This window comes from Parasteatoda tepidariorum, chromosome 10, assembly GCF_982258835.1.
Source record: "Parasteatoda tepidariorum strain Cologne lab strain chromosome 10, Ptep-v5.0, whole genome shotgun sequence".
In the NCBI taxonomy this organism is placed as follows: domain Eukaryota; kingdom Metazoa; phylum Arthropoda; class Arachnida; order Araneae; family Theridiidae; genus Parasteatoda; species Parasteatoda tepidariorum.
Window position 1 is genome coordinate 70,366,778 of NC_141764.1, and position 13,343 is coordinate 70,380,120.

Below are 13,343 nucleotides of genomic sequence, written 5' to 3' on the forward strand. Positions count from 1 at the left end.
AGAACTATGCACCTTTATGTCCAAAATTTGGGACAAACATATTTCTGCGTGCAACTAAAGAAATAATGCATCAAGTCAAATGAAATTTTTTACATAATACATCCAAGTATGACAAAATACGATAATAACAAAATGGTAATGGTCATGACAATGGTTTAGTGAGCACCAAAGCAACATAATAAAAAACACACTCGTGTAGGTTGGTTAATATTGGTAATGACCCTTGGTTATGGTAATGAAGGTTTCACAATAAACTCTTATACTGTTCACGAAGTGAACAAATGTTATAGAACGAAGAGACACTAATACCGATTAAATAAGGTGAGTCACTAATGCCAATTTCTCCATCAAGGCATTTCTTAACTCGGCGAGGAATCTGGGAGGGAGTGACGAGTGCCAAATGCTCCCTCAAGAGCACTCTAGAAATGTTCTGTATCGTTTAGGTGGTGAGATTTATCTGACCACTGTATATTCTAAATGTCTTCGGCTTCAAGGTATTCCTCGTTCTATCACGCCCAGTGTAGATACGCGATGTCATCCGTGACAATAACACGACTCTAAGCAATCTTACTGAAGGCTTTGAGAGCTCAGCCCTATATATCAGATAAATCAAGGTGCCTTCCAGAAAGATGCGTTGGTCTTTGCGCCGGCCCAGACCATGATACCTTGACTTTCATAGTGGTTCACTTCCGAAGTATCGGATTTCTGGTTCTCTTCATCTGTGAACACATCGGAAATCATTATTCAGGCTGAATCGAGATTCATAATACCTACTGAATCGAGATTCATAGTGAATAAAACAGATCCACAGCGTCTGTGTCCGAAATTGATGTCCTGCTGGTCAAGAAAGCTGTGGATTATCAGGAAAGCAATCTGGCCTTTTTGAGATATAGAACTTACATCTTAAAGCTCTATATATGTTGAAAAGCACTGCAGTTCCTCTTCATAAATGATGACGAGATATGCATGATTGGACAGGTCGAGAAATGCTTTTGAAGCTGAAGATATTCAAAGAATGATGTGGTCAAGTAGATCTCCAGACCAGAATACCATGGATCATATTTGAAGTGTTTTTGGCAAAGTTGCTACTCGCCATCCCCTCCCAGAACTTAAGGATGATAATAAGTGCCTTAATGAAGTGGAATTTAATGTTCCAAGATCTTATAAAAAGTATGAGAGCTCATTCTGTCATATCTTATGTTAAGCCTGTCATATGTGTTCTTTTGCTACAACATTTATTGACTACATTGCTCTAATGCCTATTAATTAATGATCTTGAGTTCATGCCATCAGCTTTCTTTTTTCTCATACTTTGATACATTTTTATATTAAATTTCACTTGATATTTGTTCATTATTTCTTAACCTTCAACGGTCCAAAAATATTTTTGGCTTGCGTGAGCCCGAAATAATAATAACTATACCTGGTGGGAAGTACTTCCCACCAGGTATAGTTATAATGATTAATTACAATACTATAATTAAAATTATTAATCATAACATTACTCATAGTTCTATAATAAATTGGAACTAAGTTGATTGCAAATATGACAACAATAAGTGCAATAAAAATGGTAAATTGATTTTAACCATCATATGCACAGTATTTAGTCCAATAAGTGAAAGTATATGGGTTAAACTTCAAGCATTCATTAACAACTGTTTAAGAAGGATCTTACGTATCAAATGGTTTGTAATGCAGAAATCCTTGGAAAAGCGAAACAGAAACCAAGTGATCTTAAAATTAAAAAAACGTAAATGGAAATGGATTGGCGACGTTCTACGTAAAACTGAAAAATTCAAAGTAAAACAATTTTTTGATTGGGGTCCTCAGGGCGATAGAAAAAGAGGGAGACTTGAAAATACATGGCGATTGCGAACGAATTGAAAACAATGGGAAAGACATGAAAAGAGACAAAATATCTTGAGACGAGAGTTGAAATGGAAAGCACTGTGCTCCATTTCGGTGTGAAATGGACTGTTAACTCGTTTATAAGGATTTTACGCAAAAATGTTTTTGTTCCTTTACTTTTGAACATGAATTTAGAATAATATCAACAGATTTTTACAGACTTAAGAATTAAAAGGAAAGAGGGAAAAGAAACTCATATGATTTAAAATCAAGTCAAGAGCAACAGGTTAGATAACATCGTAAGCTCAAATCTCATTGAAAGGATTATGGCTTATGCCACTTTTAAAATGAAGAGTTTATTTCTCCAATTTGATCTCCGAAACCGGCAGCTTTTGCAAATGCGATGCCTCCTCTATTTAGTTAAATTGCTTTAGTGCTTTCCTTCTGCGCTTTTCCATTTTTGTTGTATTGGCGCAATTCAAGTGAAGTAAAATAAACCGGATTCGTGTTGATAGATAATTCTTTTCATTACACTCCAGAATCATTTGTCAAAATTAACTGTTGCTCTTATGCAAGCATAAAGAAATTGTTTGAAAAAATGAAAGGATGGCAAAAAGTTATAACTCAGGAATTATTTTAAGAAAAATAATAATAGAATTGAATTAAGTGAAAATAAGTATTAAATGATACAATAGGATATCCTATGTGAAATATTTGGCAATTTAGTTGGATTGTGTGGTAGTGAAACAGATTATGAGACATTATTTTTGTGTCCTATCTTTTTTCAAAAGATATATAATTAAAACAGAGGCAAATCATTTGTATTTAAAGAAAGGAAATTGGTGTGTGTCATTATGAACAATACGTTTTGCAGAGTTTAAACGACAAAACAATGTTCGTCCTATATTATAATTGAGGGCAGTATTTTGCATAGATAAAAATAAGCAACGGTCATTATGAATAAAAAAAATACAGGTTCTGGATATTTCATGTAATATGCACAATAATGCAAAAATTCGTTTCCGATTTTGTTTTGCAAATCTAAATTGGTTTAAGTGTGTAAATATAGCATTTAGGAAGGGGGGGGAGGTAAGTAAGTAAAGAAATCGGGTTAAAAATGATTTCAAAATTTATTTAACATTATATTTAGTTCAACGGTTGATTTAATCTTTAAATTTTCCTGAAATCTGGAAATATAAATATTCCGAAATCTGGAAATTGCTTTTAAAAAAATTTTTCATGCCTAAAATGGATGTCTAAAGTGCGTCCTTTTCCACAAGGTGAGCTTCAATTTGCATTTTAAATGTACTGGGGAAAACCAAAAAAATTGCGATCTCGACAAGTGAGGTTTTGCTTCTTTTGTGTCTTTTTTATATGAAACCAAATTTAAGTTAATACGAGAGAACGAATAGTATGAAAGTTTAAAAGGTTTTATGCATTAATATGTCAAAGTCGAGAATTCTTTAACTAAAAAAATTTCATAACTTTTAAACCATGCCTTGATGATTTATGTTTGTCTAATTGGATTCGCAAAACAATACCTCACTTGTCTAGGTAGGAAAGTCAAATGAGTAAATATGTTATTTTATGTTTTCCTTCTTAGGAAATTCAAAATGGGGGCTAAAGTTTACATTTGCTGGACGGCGGACTTTATTTTTTTTCATCTTGGATCCAACCCAAAACCTATTACATCAATTTCAAGCTTACGACCAATTTCTTAAGCCCTTTAAACAAAGATAATTTAGGTATGTATAATGATCTGTTCGCAATTATCAGTTTTTTTTATTGTTAACGGAACTGGTCTATTAATTTTTGGTCAAAACATTTATAAAGTACTTTCTCAAAGGAGGATACAGTTATATCCTCCTTTGTTATTGATAAGGCAACGGACTTATGTCTGAACAAAAAAATTCTAAAGTTCCTCAGAGAAATACAATTTTAGCTATGCATATAAATTTATTCGTAAATATTATTTTTTTATATTGACATGGGAACTTGAATATAAATTTTTGGTTAAAAAATTTCCAAATTATTTCCCGTTAGAAAAATAAAATCTTCGGTAGGCGTAAGGATTTTTTTCTTAAATATATATTTTTTATTGAAACGGGAACCGGTTTATTGATTTTTAATTAAAAAGTTTCTAAAGTTCTTATAAGAAACACAACTTCCAATATGCTTGAGTAATCAAAAGTAGATTTGTATAATTAAATGCTTTATCTTAATATAATAATTATAATCAAATTAATTTTTAATTAAATTTTTAATTAATTACCATAAAATTAATTATTAATTAACTTTTTTTAATTAATTATAATAAATTAATTATAATTAAATATTTTATCTTGAAACAGCTTAACTCTTTTCCATATTGCCATATAATTTTATTATCAGGAACTTTTAACGGTCAAAATTCATTTTTATATCTTTAATGAATGAACAAAGTTCGATTTTACCTTCGATAGATATTTCGTTCCAAAGGTCCTCCATTCAATAGAAAATAAATAAATTACCGAACCTGCCGGTTTTCCAGACATCGCAAATATCCGTTTTATTTTTAGACGCATTCACAAAAGACCTTTGAAACGGAAATTATTTTTAGAAATACGTCAATTCTGTGAAGAATGGGCGGGTGTAATCTTGAATAATCGAATAATTTTCAAATTTATAAGTGTCTTAAGATTAATTTATGACTCAAAATTTGGTCAAAGTTTCTAAAGATAATTTATAGTAATTAGAGAAATGGAGGATCTTGAAATCATTTATATTGAGAAGTTTCAGAGATTTAGTATCATTAACTTGCTCTAGATGTACAAAGCACTCTTTAAAGGCTCTTTTATTTGTTTATATTTACAGCTCTGCAAAAGGTAATACATTTATGAGTTTTAATTTTTATTTATTTATTTTGATGACATAATTTTTTTCTGATGATGCTCATTAATCTTTAATTCATTCATTTTTACTGTTTTAAATGAAATTATTTTGAAGAAATTTTTTTTTGCTTACAATTAAAAGAAAAAAAAAATTTCTTATAAAAATTTATTTAAATTTTTTTTTTCCTTTAAAAGGCTTTGAACCTTTTTGTTGTCACTCATAAGAGCTTCAACATACATTTTCTAAATTGTTCTTCCTGAATCCAGTTTGTATGTAGGAAAAATATTCATGGTAATATTTTAAAAAATCGTGTTTATTTTTGTTTCGTATTTATGAGATGTATTTTTACAAGTGTGAAGTGCTCAAAATAATAACCCAAAATAAAAAAAGGCGTATTTTTAAAATTTGATTTCCCAGGAACTATTCGACGGATTTCACTCAAAGTTTGTGTTTTGAAATTTAAAATTATGTAAAAACAAATATAAACCGTACAATTCAATTTTTTTGACCATTATTAAATAAAATAATAAACATTTATTAAAAGTATGCATGATTAAGAATTAAATTTTAATAACATTTAAATTTTAATGCATAAAAATAATTGAAATTATCTATTTATTCATTATTATGAAATTATTATTTATTTATTTATATTTATTTATTTATTATTATTCATTATTATGAAATTATTATTTATTTATTTATATTTATTTATTTATTATTATTCATTATTATTAAATTATTATTTATTCATTTATATTTTTTACGGACTGTTTATACAAAATTGGTTAAGTTGAATTAAATAATTAAATTTAAGCTATTAAACCAACAATATTTGATAGAATATATGCATGATTAAGAATTAAATTTTAATAACATTTAAATTTTAATACATAAAAAATAATTGAAATTATCTATTTATTCATTATTATGAAATTATTATTTATTTATTTATATTTATTTATTTATTATTATTCATTATTATGAAATTATTATTTATTCATTTATATTTTTTACGGACTGTTTATACAAAATTGGTTAAGTTGAATTAAATAATTAAATTTAAGCTATTAAACCAACAATATTTGATAGAACGTATGCATGATTAAGAATTAAATTTTAATAACATTTAAATTTTAATATATAAAAAATAATTGAAATTATCTATTTCTTAATTCTTCATATTTAATGTACGAAAAAAAATTTAAAAAGCGTTATTAAATGTTATTTGTTTATGTTTGGAATATATATATATAATTTTTACTCGTATTGAGCTGTATATGCATAAAGCCAAGAAGATAACAGCAGTATTACGAATTGATTTTCAAGTTTCTTTAAAAACTAGTACAAAAAATAGTTTTTGAAAACTTTAAAAGAAAATAACATTTTCTGTTTCAGTTAGATAACATTAAATTTAAACATTAAATTTTTTACTCTACAAATAAAAGTAGTTGGTAAAATATGCTTTAGGAAAGGATAAAAAAAAGTTAGTAGCCGTTAAACAAAGAAAATAATTATGCCATAGTCTTATAAGAATAATAAAAACTAAAAAGACTATAATTTAGGTAAGTAAAACTTAGAACACTTATTTGGTAGAGAGAGAGAGATAAAAAACCTTTTTTTTTTATTTCTTTGAAGTATACTTGGCAGCTATGCAGTAATATTTTTTTATCTGAAATGTTTACATGATATTCGTTTTTATTTTATACTTGATTGTGTATGTTATTTTAAATGAAATGAATGATATCAAACTAAAGTTACTCTAAAGAAAATTTATTTTAATGCTGAAATAAAATTGTGAATGAAACTGTTAATAAAATAATTGGCAATAAAATTGTTAAAAAATGTTCATGTAAATAAATTTATGCATGTAAGTGAAATAATCTACCATATTTCAGATGAAGTTTACTAAAGAAGGAAATATTCTTGTGTTATTTTTGATAAGCACACTATTATACAATGGTAAGTTTAAGAACACTTTGTTGTAAGTTTAAGAACATTTTGTTAATGTGTTAATAGAAACGAAATACATGATTATCTAGATTTGGAAAAAAAATAACTGGACTTGAAGAAAAATTAACATTAGTAATACAGATTGTGAGATTCAATTAGAAGAAACAAATGCAAAGTGGTTTAACTCGTTGATGATTCTTACAACAATTCAAATAGGGAATGGTTTTTATCGCTGTTTATAAGTTTATTTTTAAATTTTAAAAATTTGACTATGAATGTTATGACTCATACGTGGTAACATGTAATTTCTTTCTCTCACTCTTTCTCTTTATTATGCTACTTTTGTTTGATTGATATCTGCTTTTGAGCGGTTTATAAACTAAACAACTGGTGAGAATGAAATAATTTTTTTGTTTATCTTACCAAAATCATAATCACAGCACTTCGGTAAAAATTAACGAGCCTTCTGGTGTTTTCACAGAACCAGAAACACGCTAAATTTTACCATAATCTGATAGTTTTGACCATACCGTTTCTTCAGTGTAAATAGTTTGTTCAAAATTATAGCACATTTCATAATTGCGTCAATAATGAGCGACTGATAAAAATTACAGTATAATTCATAATTGTTCGTATAAAAAGTAACTGAAAATTTTTTATTAGAATGATTCCTTATTTTGTGAATAAAGGGTAACTGATCAAAATTATAGTAAAATTCATAATTGCTTCAGTAAAGAGTAACTGAACAATATTGTATAATTCCTAATTGTGTGAATAAAGAGAAGCGCCAAAATAAGAGCTAACACTGGTGAATATAACCTCTAACTGAGATTCTGATTCTAAATAGTCGTGAAGATTTTGATAAGAATTTATCTAATCACTAATGTCAGATATCTGTCTTTTCTAAAAGACACTTTTTTATCGTATATACAACATAGCGTCAGTTTAGCATTAGGAAATACAAAATGATAACTTTATCAGTGAATAGTAAATAAACAAATTAAAAATTCATAAAATAACAAAGTCTTCTCCATGTAGAACTTCTACCACGATATCTTTTAAAATTTTACTGTTGGTTTAAAAGTAAAAGAGAATTTCAAAAAAAAACTGAGATTTCATCCAGTTTATTATTAATATTATTATGAATATATTAAGAACCTGAAAAATAAATGAATTAATTTCAAAATAATTATGTTCTGAATTTTTAACTGAATTTAAAGGAGCTTTTTCTCTCTATACCTTTTTCTTAAATAGGTTTTAAATAAAGAAAGGGTAATGTAATAACAGCTTTTATTAATTTTAGCATTCCAAAGTTAACTTTAATTGACTTTAAAAATTGGTTTTGCTGTTGAATATTCATTTGCAAAGTTCATTAAAATTAGATACAGATGCACTCAAAATATATTTAAAAAAGAAAGTTTTTAAATTTACAAACTTATTTTATACATTTTTAAATTTCACATTAAATCTGAAGATAAAAAAAGTAAATAAAACGATAGTATCTAAGAATATAAAAATGATATTTTTCTGCTAATTTGAAAACACACCCAATTTTTCGGCTTTAAGAACGAGCAACATTCTAAACTTTCAAGACGGTCTGCTGGTAAGGTTTTACAGAGCTATAAGCACGCTGTTGATTGTTGTTTCATGTTGTCTTCTTTTTAAGCCTACTTTTGAATTAACAACATGGCCATGTTACAGATAGATCAAGATGAACGTCAATACAAAATAAAGATGGATCACCATGAATTCCGTACCCGGCTCACACCGACCACAGTGCTGACGTAAAATATCCTCAGTGGTAGACGGATCATGGGTTAGAGTCCCATTGCCATCAAACTAACCACGGGAATATTTTGTTCTTTTCTTTCCTCTCCATGTAACGCAACTGCGAGTTAGTTTCATCAAAAAGTCCTCCACGAAGGCAAATTTCTCCCAATACTTGATCCAGGAGTTCCCTTATCCTCTGGATTGGGTTTAAAATTACAAGGCTACGGAATTGTACATTAGTATTTGTAAACCCAAGAATTTGGGTCGGCTGTTCAACGACGGTTATAAAAAATAAAGTAAAATCATGATGCAGGTTTGAATTACAGCAGTGACTGGTTGATACGACTCTACTCCTGGCTCATACTGACCACAGTGCTGACGTAAGATACTCTCACGGGTAGACGGATTATGGGTTAGAATCCTCCTGTCGTCGGGCGAACCATGGGATGTTTTTGTGGTTTTCCTCACCATGTAACGCAAGTGCGGGTTAATTATATTAAAAAAAATCCTCCACGATAGCTAGATATCCCAATGCTTAATCCAGGAGTTCTCTGGTTTTCTGGGCTTGGTTCAAAATTATAAGGCTTCGGAGGAGAGGATTGATAGTCGGACTGTTCAACGTTGGCTATAAAATTATAAAATAATAATTCGCCTGCTACTTATAAAACATAAATTACTTCAACTAGTTTCCAATTACAAAAGACATTTTGCAAAAGAACTGATGCTTTCGAGAGATTTTTTTTTAATCCAATTCCTTCAAATGATGAAACGTATTTTGCTCCTGATGAGGTCTCATTTACAAATATGTTTCTTGTTTTTAGTTGACTGCCGTCACATCCAAGAAATCTCACAAACCAAACAGAGGGATATCAACTGTTTGAAGACTAACATCGACGACTATTTGGACAATGTTTTGAAAAGAGCTAGCAAAGAGCTTCCAGACCCAATGAGGTTGCCACCAAGATCAGCTGTTGTTGATTTGAAGGATGGACTCACGTGGGGTTTGTCGACGCTTGCAAAGCTGGGAAATGCAGTTGTTGATTGTGATGGACAGAATATCACACTAAAAATCAAATTGACAGTCGAGGAACTAAAAGTAAGTCATTTTATGTTAGTTGTTCAATTTATTTTTCAATTTCATTGACGGATGACTTCGCATACTTTTTAAAGAAATATGATTTACATAGTACAGTGACCCATTAAAACAGCTCCGAGAAATAGCTCAGAAGTAACTCTTTAAAGTAGAGCTTAAAAGCGAAGTTACTTTGAAGCTCTCTTTTCAGTTCCTCGCGTAGGCTAGGATAGCCTGGTCGGTAGGTCACTGGGCCCATGTCCGAGAGTTCGTGGGTTCGAACCCGGCCGGCCGAAGACTCACCGTGTAGTAAAGTTCCCATAACAAATCAATATCTCTGGAGGTACTGGATTGGAGATCGATCGTTCTCTGATTCAGGTCAAAATTACGATCTGCGCATGAATGAATGGGTGTATGAGTGGGTCAGTCTTATGGATGGTGTTTTCAGTAGAAACATAAACAATAACAATATCGAGCTGTATGCTTGCTCTAGTTCCGGTTAGAAAGTTTGCAACTGCTTACTACATGTCATTCTGCGAGGCGATACTTTGAAACGGATGGTTTTGTTTTCAATAAAAGAAATAAATTAGATAATTTCTGAGCTCAAATTTGCCGTACTTCATAAGATATTAATGTTATTATGTAATTCTGGTAAGTTTGAAGTGAAAATTTGTTTTAGTTATTTAGAGATATATTCTTAAAAAAAGTGACATGGTTGCCAGATTTTGAATAACTCGCTTTTTTGGCAGTCTTGATTTGGCCTCTTTCCATAAGTTTATTACTGTTTGTTCTTGTTGCAAGCTGTGCACCATCTTATGTTAATGTTAACACTTTTAGCATTGTAAACACAAGTATTGTTAGCATTGTAAACACAAGTAATAAGGAATCAAATACATTGTTTGCAAGAATCTCGAAACACAATGATGCCAAATGGCTTTAAAATACAACGGAAACAGTAACCCGGAAATTTAGGCGGTACCGAGCTTGCAGCGTTCCCTAGTGTAGAAAACACCATCCATAAACGGGTGTCATGTATCGTGTGGTAGAAGTCGAATTCTTGGCCACAGATGAAGCCACTGGAAAATAAGAACAATCGCACCACTGCCTAAACAGGCATACGCCAACAACAACAACAGTTCCTCGCGTGCCATTACACGGTAAATAGAAATCTTTTCAAGTGACGTATGCTTTTGATACTGATGTTTAAGTCGTTCCTTTTGCTCTACTTTGAAATGCTGCTAATATTGGGTTTGGGCAATTTAGTATACCCTTTAAAAGTATAACACGACTGAAACAAAACAAACAATTAAAAGTAAATAAACAATATTTATTACTAACTAGAAGCATGTTGACAGAGTTGACAACGTATAAAATATTTTGGCTCATAATTTTAGCGCGCAAACTGCGGTTTACGCAATTATAAATTTTACTGTTGCTCAATAACTTTACAAGCTGTGTAAAAGCAACTTTACAACAAGTTGTGTAAAAAAACATTCATGGTGTCATTTAACACCTAGATCCATAAGAGTTATGTATGGTGTTTCTTTACACCACTTTAAAGTAGTAGTGGCACCATTTTCAATCATGAGATACACTAAAATGTTCCATAGCGTTAATTTCAGTGTTATATAATGTTACAGTGTATTAGTCTAATAATCGTGAATCAATAAAAAATCTAAAAAAAAAAAAAAAAACAGTAATGAAACTCCCGAGGATCTATCGTGAACACGTTTTCCTTCATTTTTTTAAGTAAGCAATTTTTTTTCTTGTATAAATGAATATGACTTTTTTTTTGTCAGGGAAGGTATACGTGGATTAAGGAGACACGTAGGAGACACCGAGAAGGATATGTCACTTTCATGTCAAAGGATTTTGTAGCAGATGTCATCATCACCATCAAAAAACATAGCGGCGAAGTTTCCCATCCTCATCTTGAAAGACTTGAGATCAAGAAATTCAAAGACGTCAAGGTGGAGGTACTGGAATGGGACTCATTTCTTGGGCATTGGGAGAAATCACTACACTGTTGTCCGGAGTATTTCAAAGAACAATTGCTAGCGCTGTCCAGAGTCCACTTGCAGAGGCGATTGAAAGGCAGATGAGGGACATAAATATTGCTTGAAATGTGGACTTTTCTTCAATGGAAGAAATTAAAACTCGAACTTTTAATTAGAACTTTTAATACTGTCACATTTGTGAATATTCGGTTGCAAGTAATTCAGTTAAAAGACAAGTAGCTGAAGAAAAATAGAATTGTAAATATTTGTAAATAGATTTTTAAGGTAAATAGCAGTTTAGAAGAACATAAAAGGTGTTTTGTAACCATCACCCTTAATCTATATTTTCAGATTCCTCTTTCCGCAAACTACACGTAAAAAGTATAACAAATTATATTTCGCATATTGATATTATCATTCATAAACAAAAATTCTATTGAAATCAAGTGAATTACAAGTTTGATAGTTTGGTGAAATATCATGTTGATTCTAATAATTGCTCTTTTACTCTGCAACGTTTTTCCTGATCAATCAATCAGGTTTCAATGTTTTCAATCCTGCATTTATCAGTATTAATTCGTTCGATTTTAATAGCGTTTTTGTTTATTCCCCCAGCTTAAGATATCCGACTAAATTCAATAAAAAAAATTTGTATATTAATATAAAATTTTTTGAAACTATTTTATTTGTTTTATTATGTATAAAAACCTATAAAACTAACAAAAAATATTTTTAATGCTATTTTTCTTAATAAATGTCCATTTTTTGGTAAAAATGAGAAATTTTTTTGCATATACTCTAAACACTGTAAAAAAATTTCTTTCGCTTAAAACAAAAAATCATTTGAAGGTTTAAATTCAGAAGGCTATCGACTATGTTTTGAACTATTATCGTAATAGCAAGTGCATATACTACTGAGTTAAGGATCAATGCACTTAAAAAAGCATATTGTGAAAAATTTCCGCACTTTTCTTTGCGAAAAACCATGCATAAAAAATGAAATTCTACTTTTTTTTTCTTAGTTTGTGGTTGAAAACATGCGTGCTATAATTATAGACACTCATGAAAAATTGTAGACAATTCTTACAAAAACAACATGAGATATCGTGTTTAAGTTGGCGGAAAATCTGAAAAAAAATCTGATTTTGAGCTAAACACATTTAAAACTTAAAATCATTTGTCTATCCACTGTTATCACCCTTCACAAAACCGCTGAAAATTTCTAAATAATTAGATTACAAACAAAAAGAAAGTATTTTTAGAAAGCTAAGAGTACAGGGTTTCTAAATTTATAATTAACTCAACTTCGAAAATTTTGCTCAAAATCATGTTTTTGAACTAATCCACCTTAAATATTAATTTTGAGCCCTTTATGACGATACATTTTTAACCTAATGTTTGACAAGGATTTTTAAAATACGCAATAAGGGTGACCATTACGAAACACCTTTTGTATCAAGCCTTGAAAGCATTCTTATACTATACGATTTATATAGTGCAAATATGTTTTTGAAATTTATGTAAAATATAGTAAGAAAATGTATAAAAAAACTATCTGCTATATGTGTAAATATTAAAATATATAATGTTTAATAAAAATGTTTATATATTTTAAGTGAATAATTCGTATTCATAGAAATGAGTTTCAACGAAATATTTTTTCACGATGTTTTTACAAAAAGAAACTCAAAATGAGACATTCTATTATTTATTATTATTTTTATTATTAACAAATTATTACCCTAGTTTTTTCCAACTAAATGGCCGCTTTAAACAATTATAGACATAAAAGGTTTAAAATCTGATTTGCTTTAAATCATAACAGAGTT

General features: G+C 29.5%; 1 pseudogene across 1 annotated transcript; it reads left to right on the forward strand.

Annotated features, from left to right (window-relative positions):
* Window positions 1-4,374: 4,374 nt before the first annotated feature.
* LOC107436249 (uncharacterized) lies at window positions 4,375-13,092 on the forward strand (annotated as a pseudogene). The gene is made up of 4 exons (XR_015429534.1): window positions 4,375-4,715; window positions 6,621-6,684; window positions 9,267-9,541; window positions 11,317-13,092. The product of XR_015429534.1 is annotated as an uncharacterized LOC107436249 (transcript).
* The last annotated feature ends 251 nt before the right edge of the window (window positions 13,093-13,343 follow it).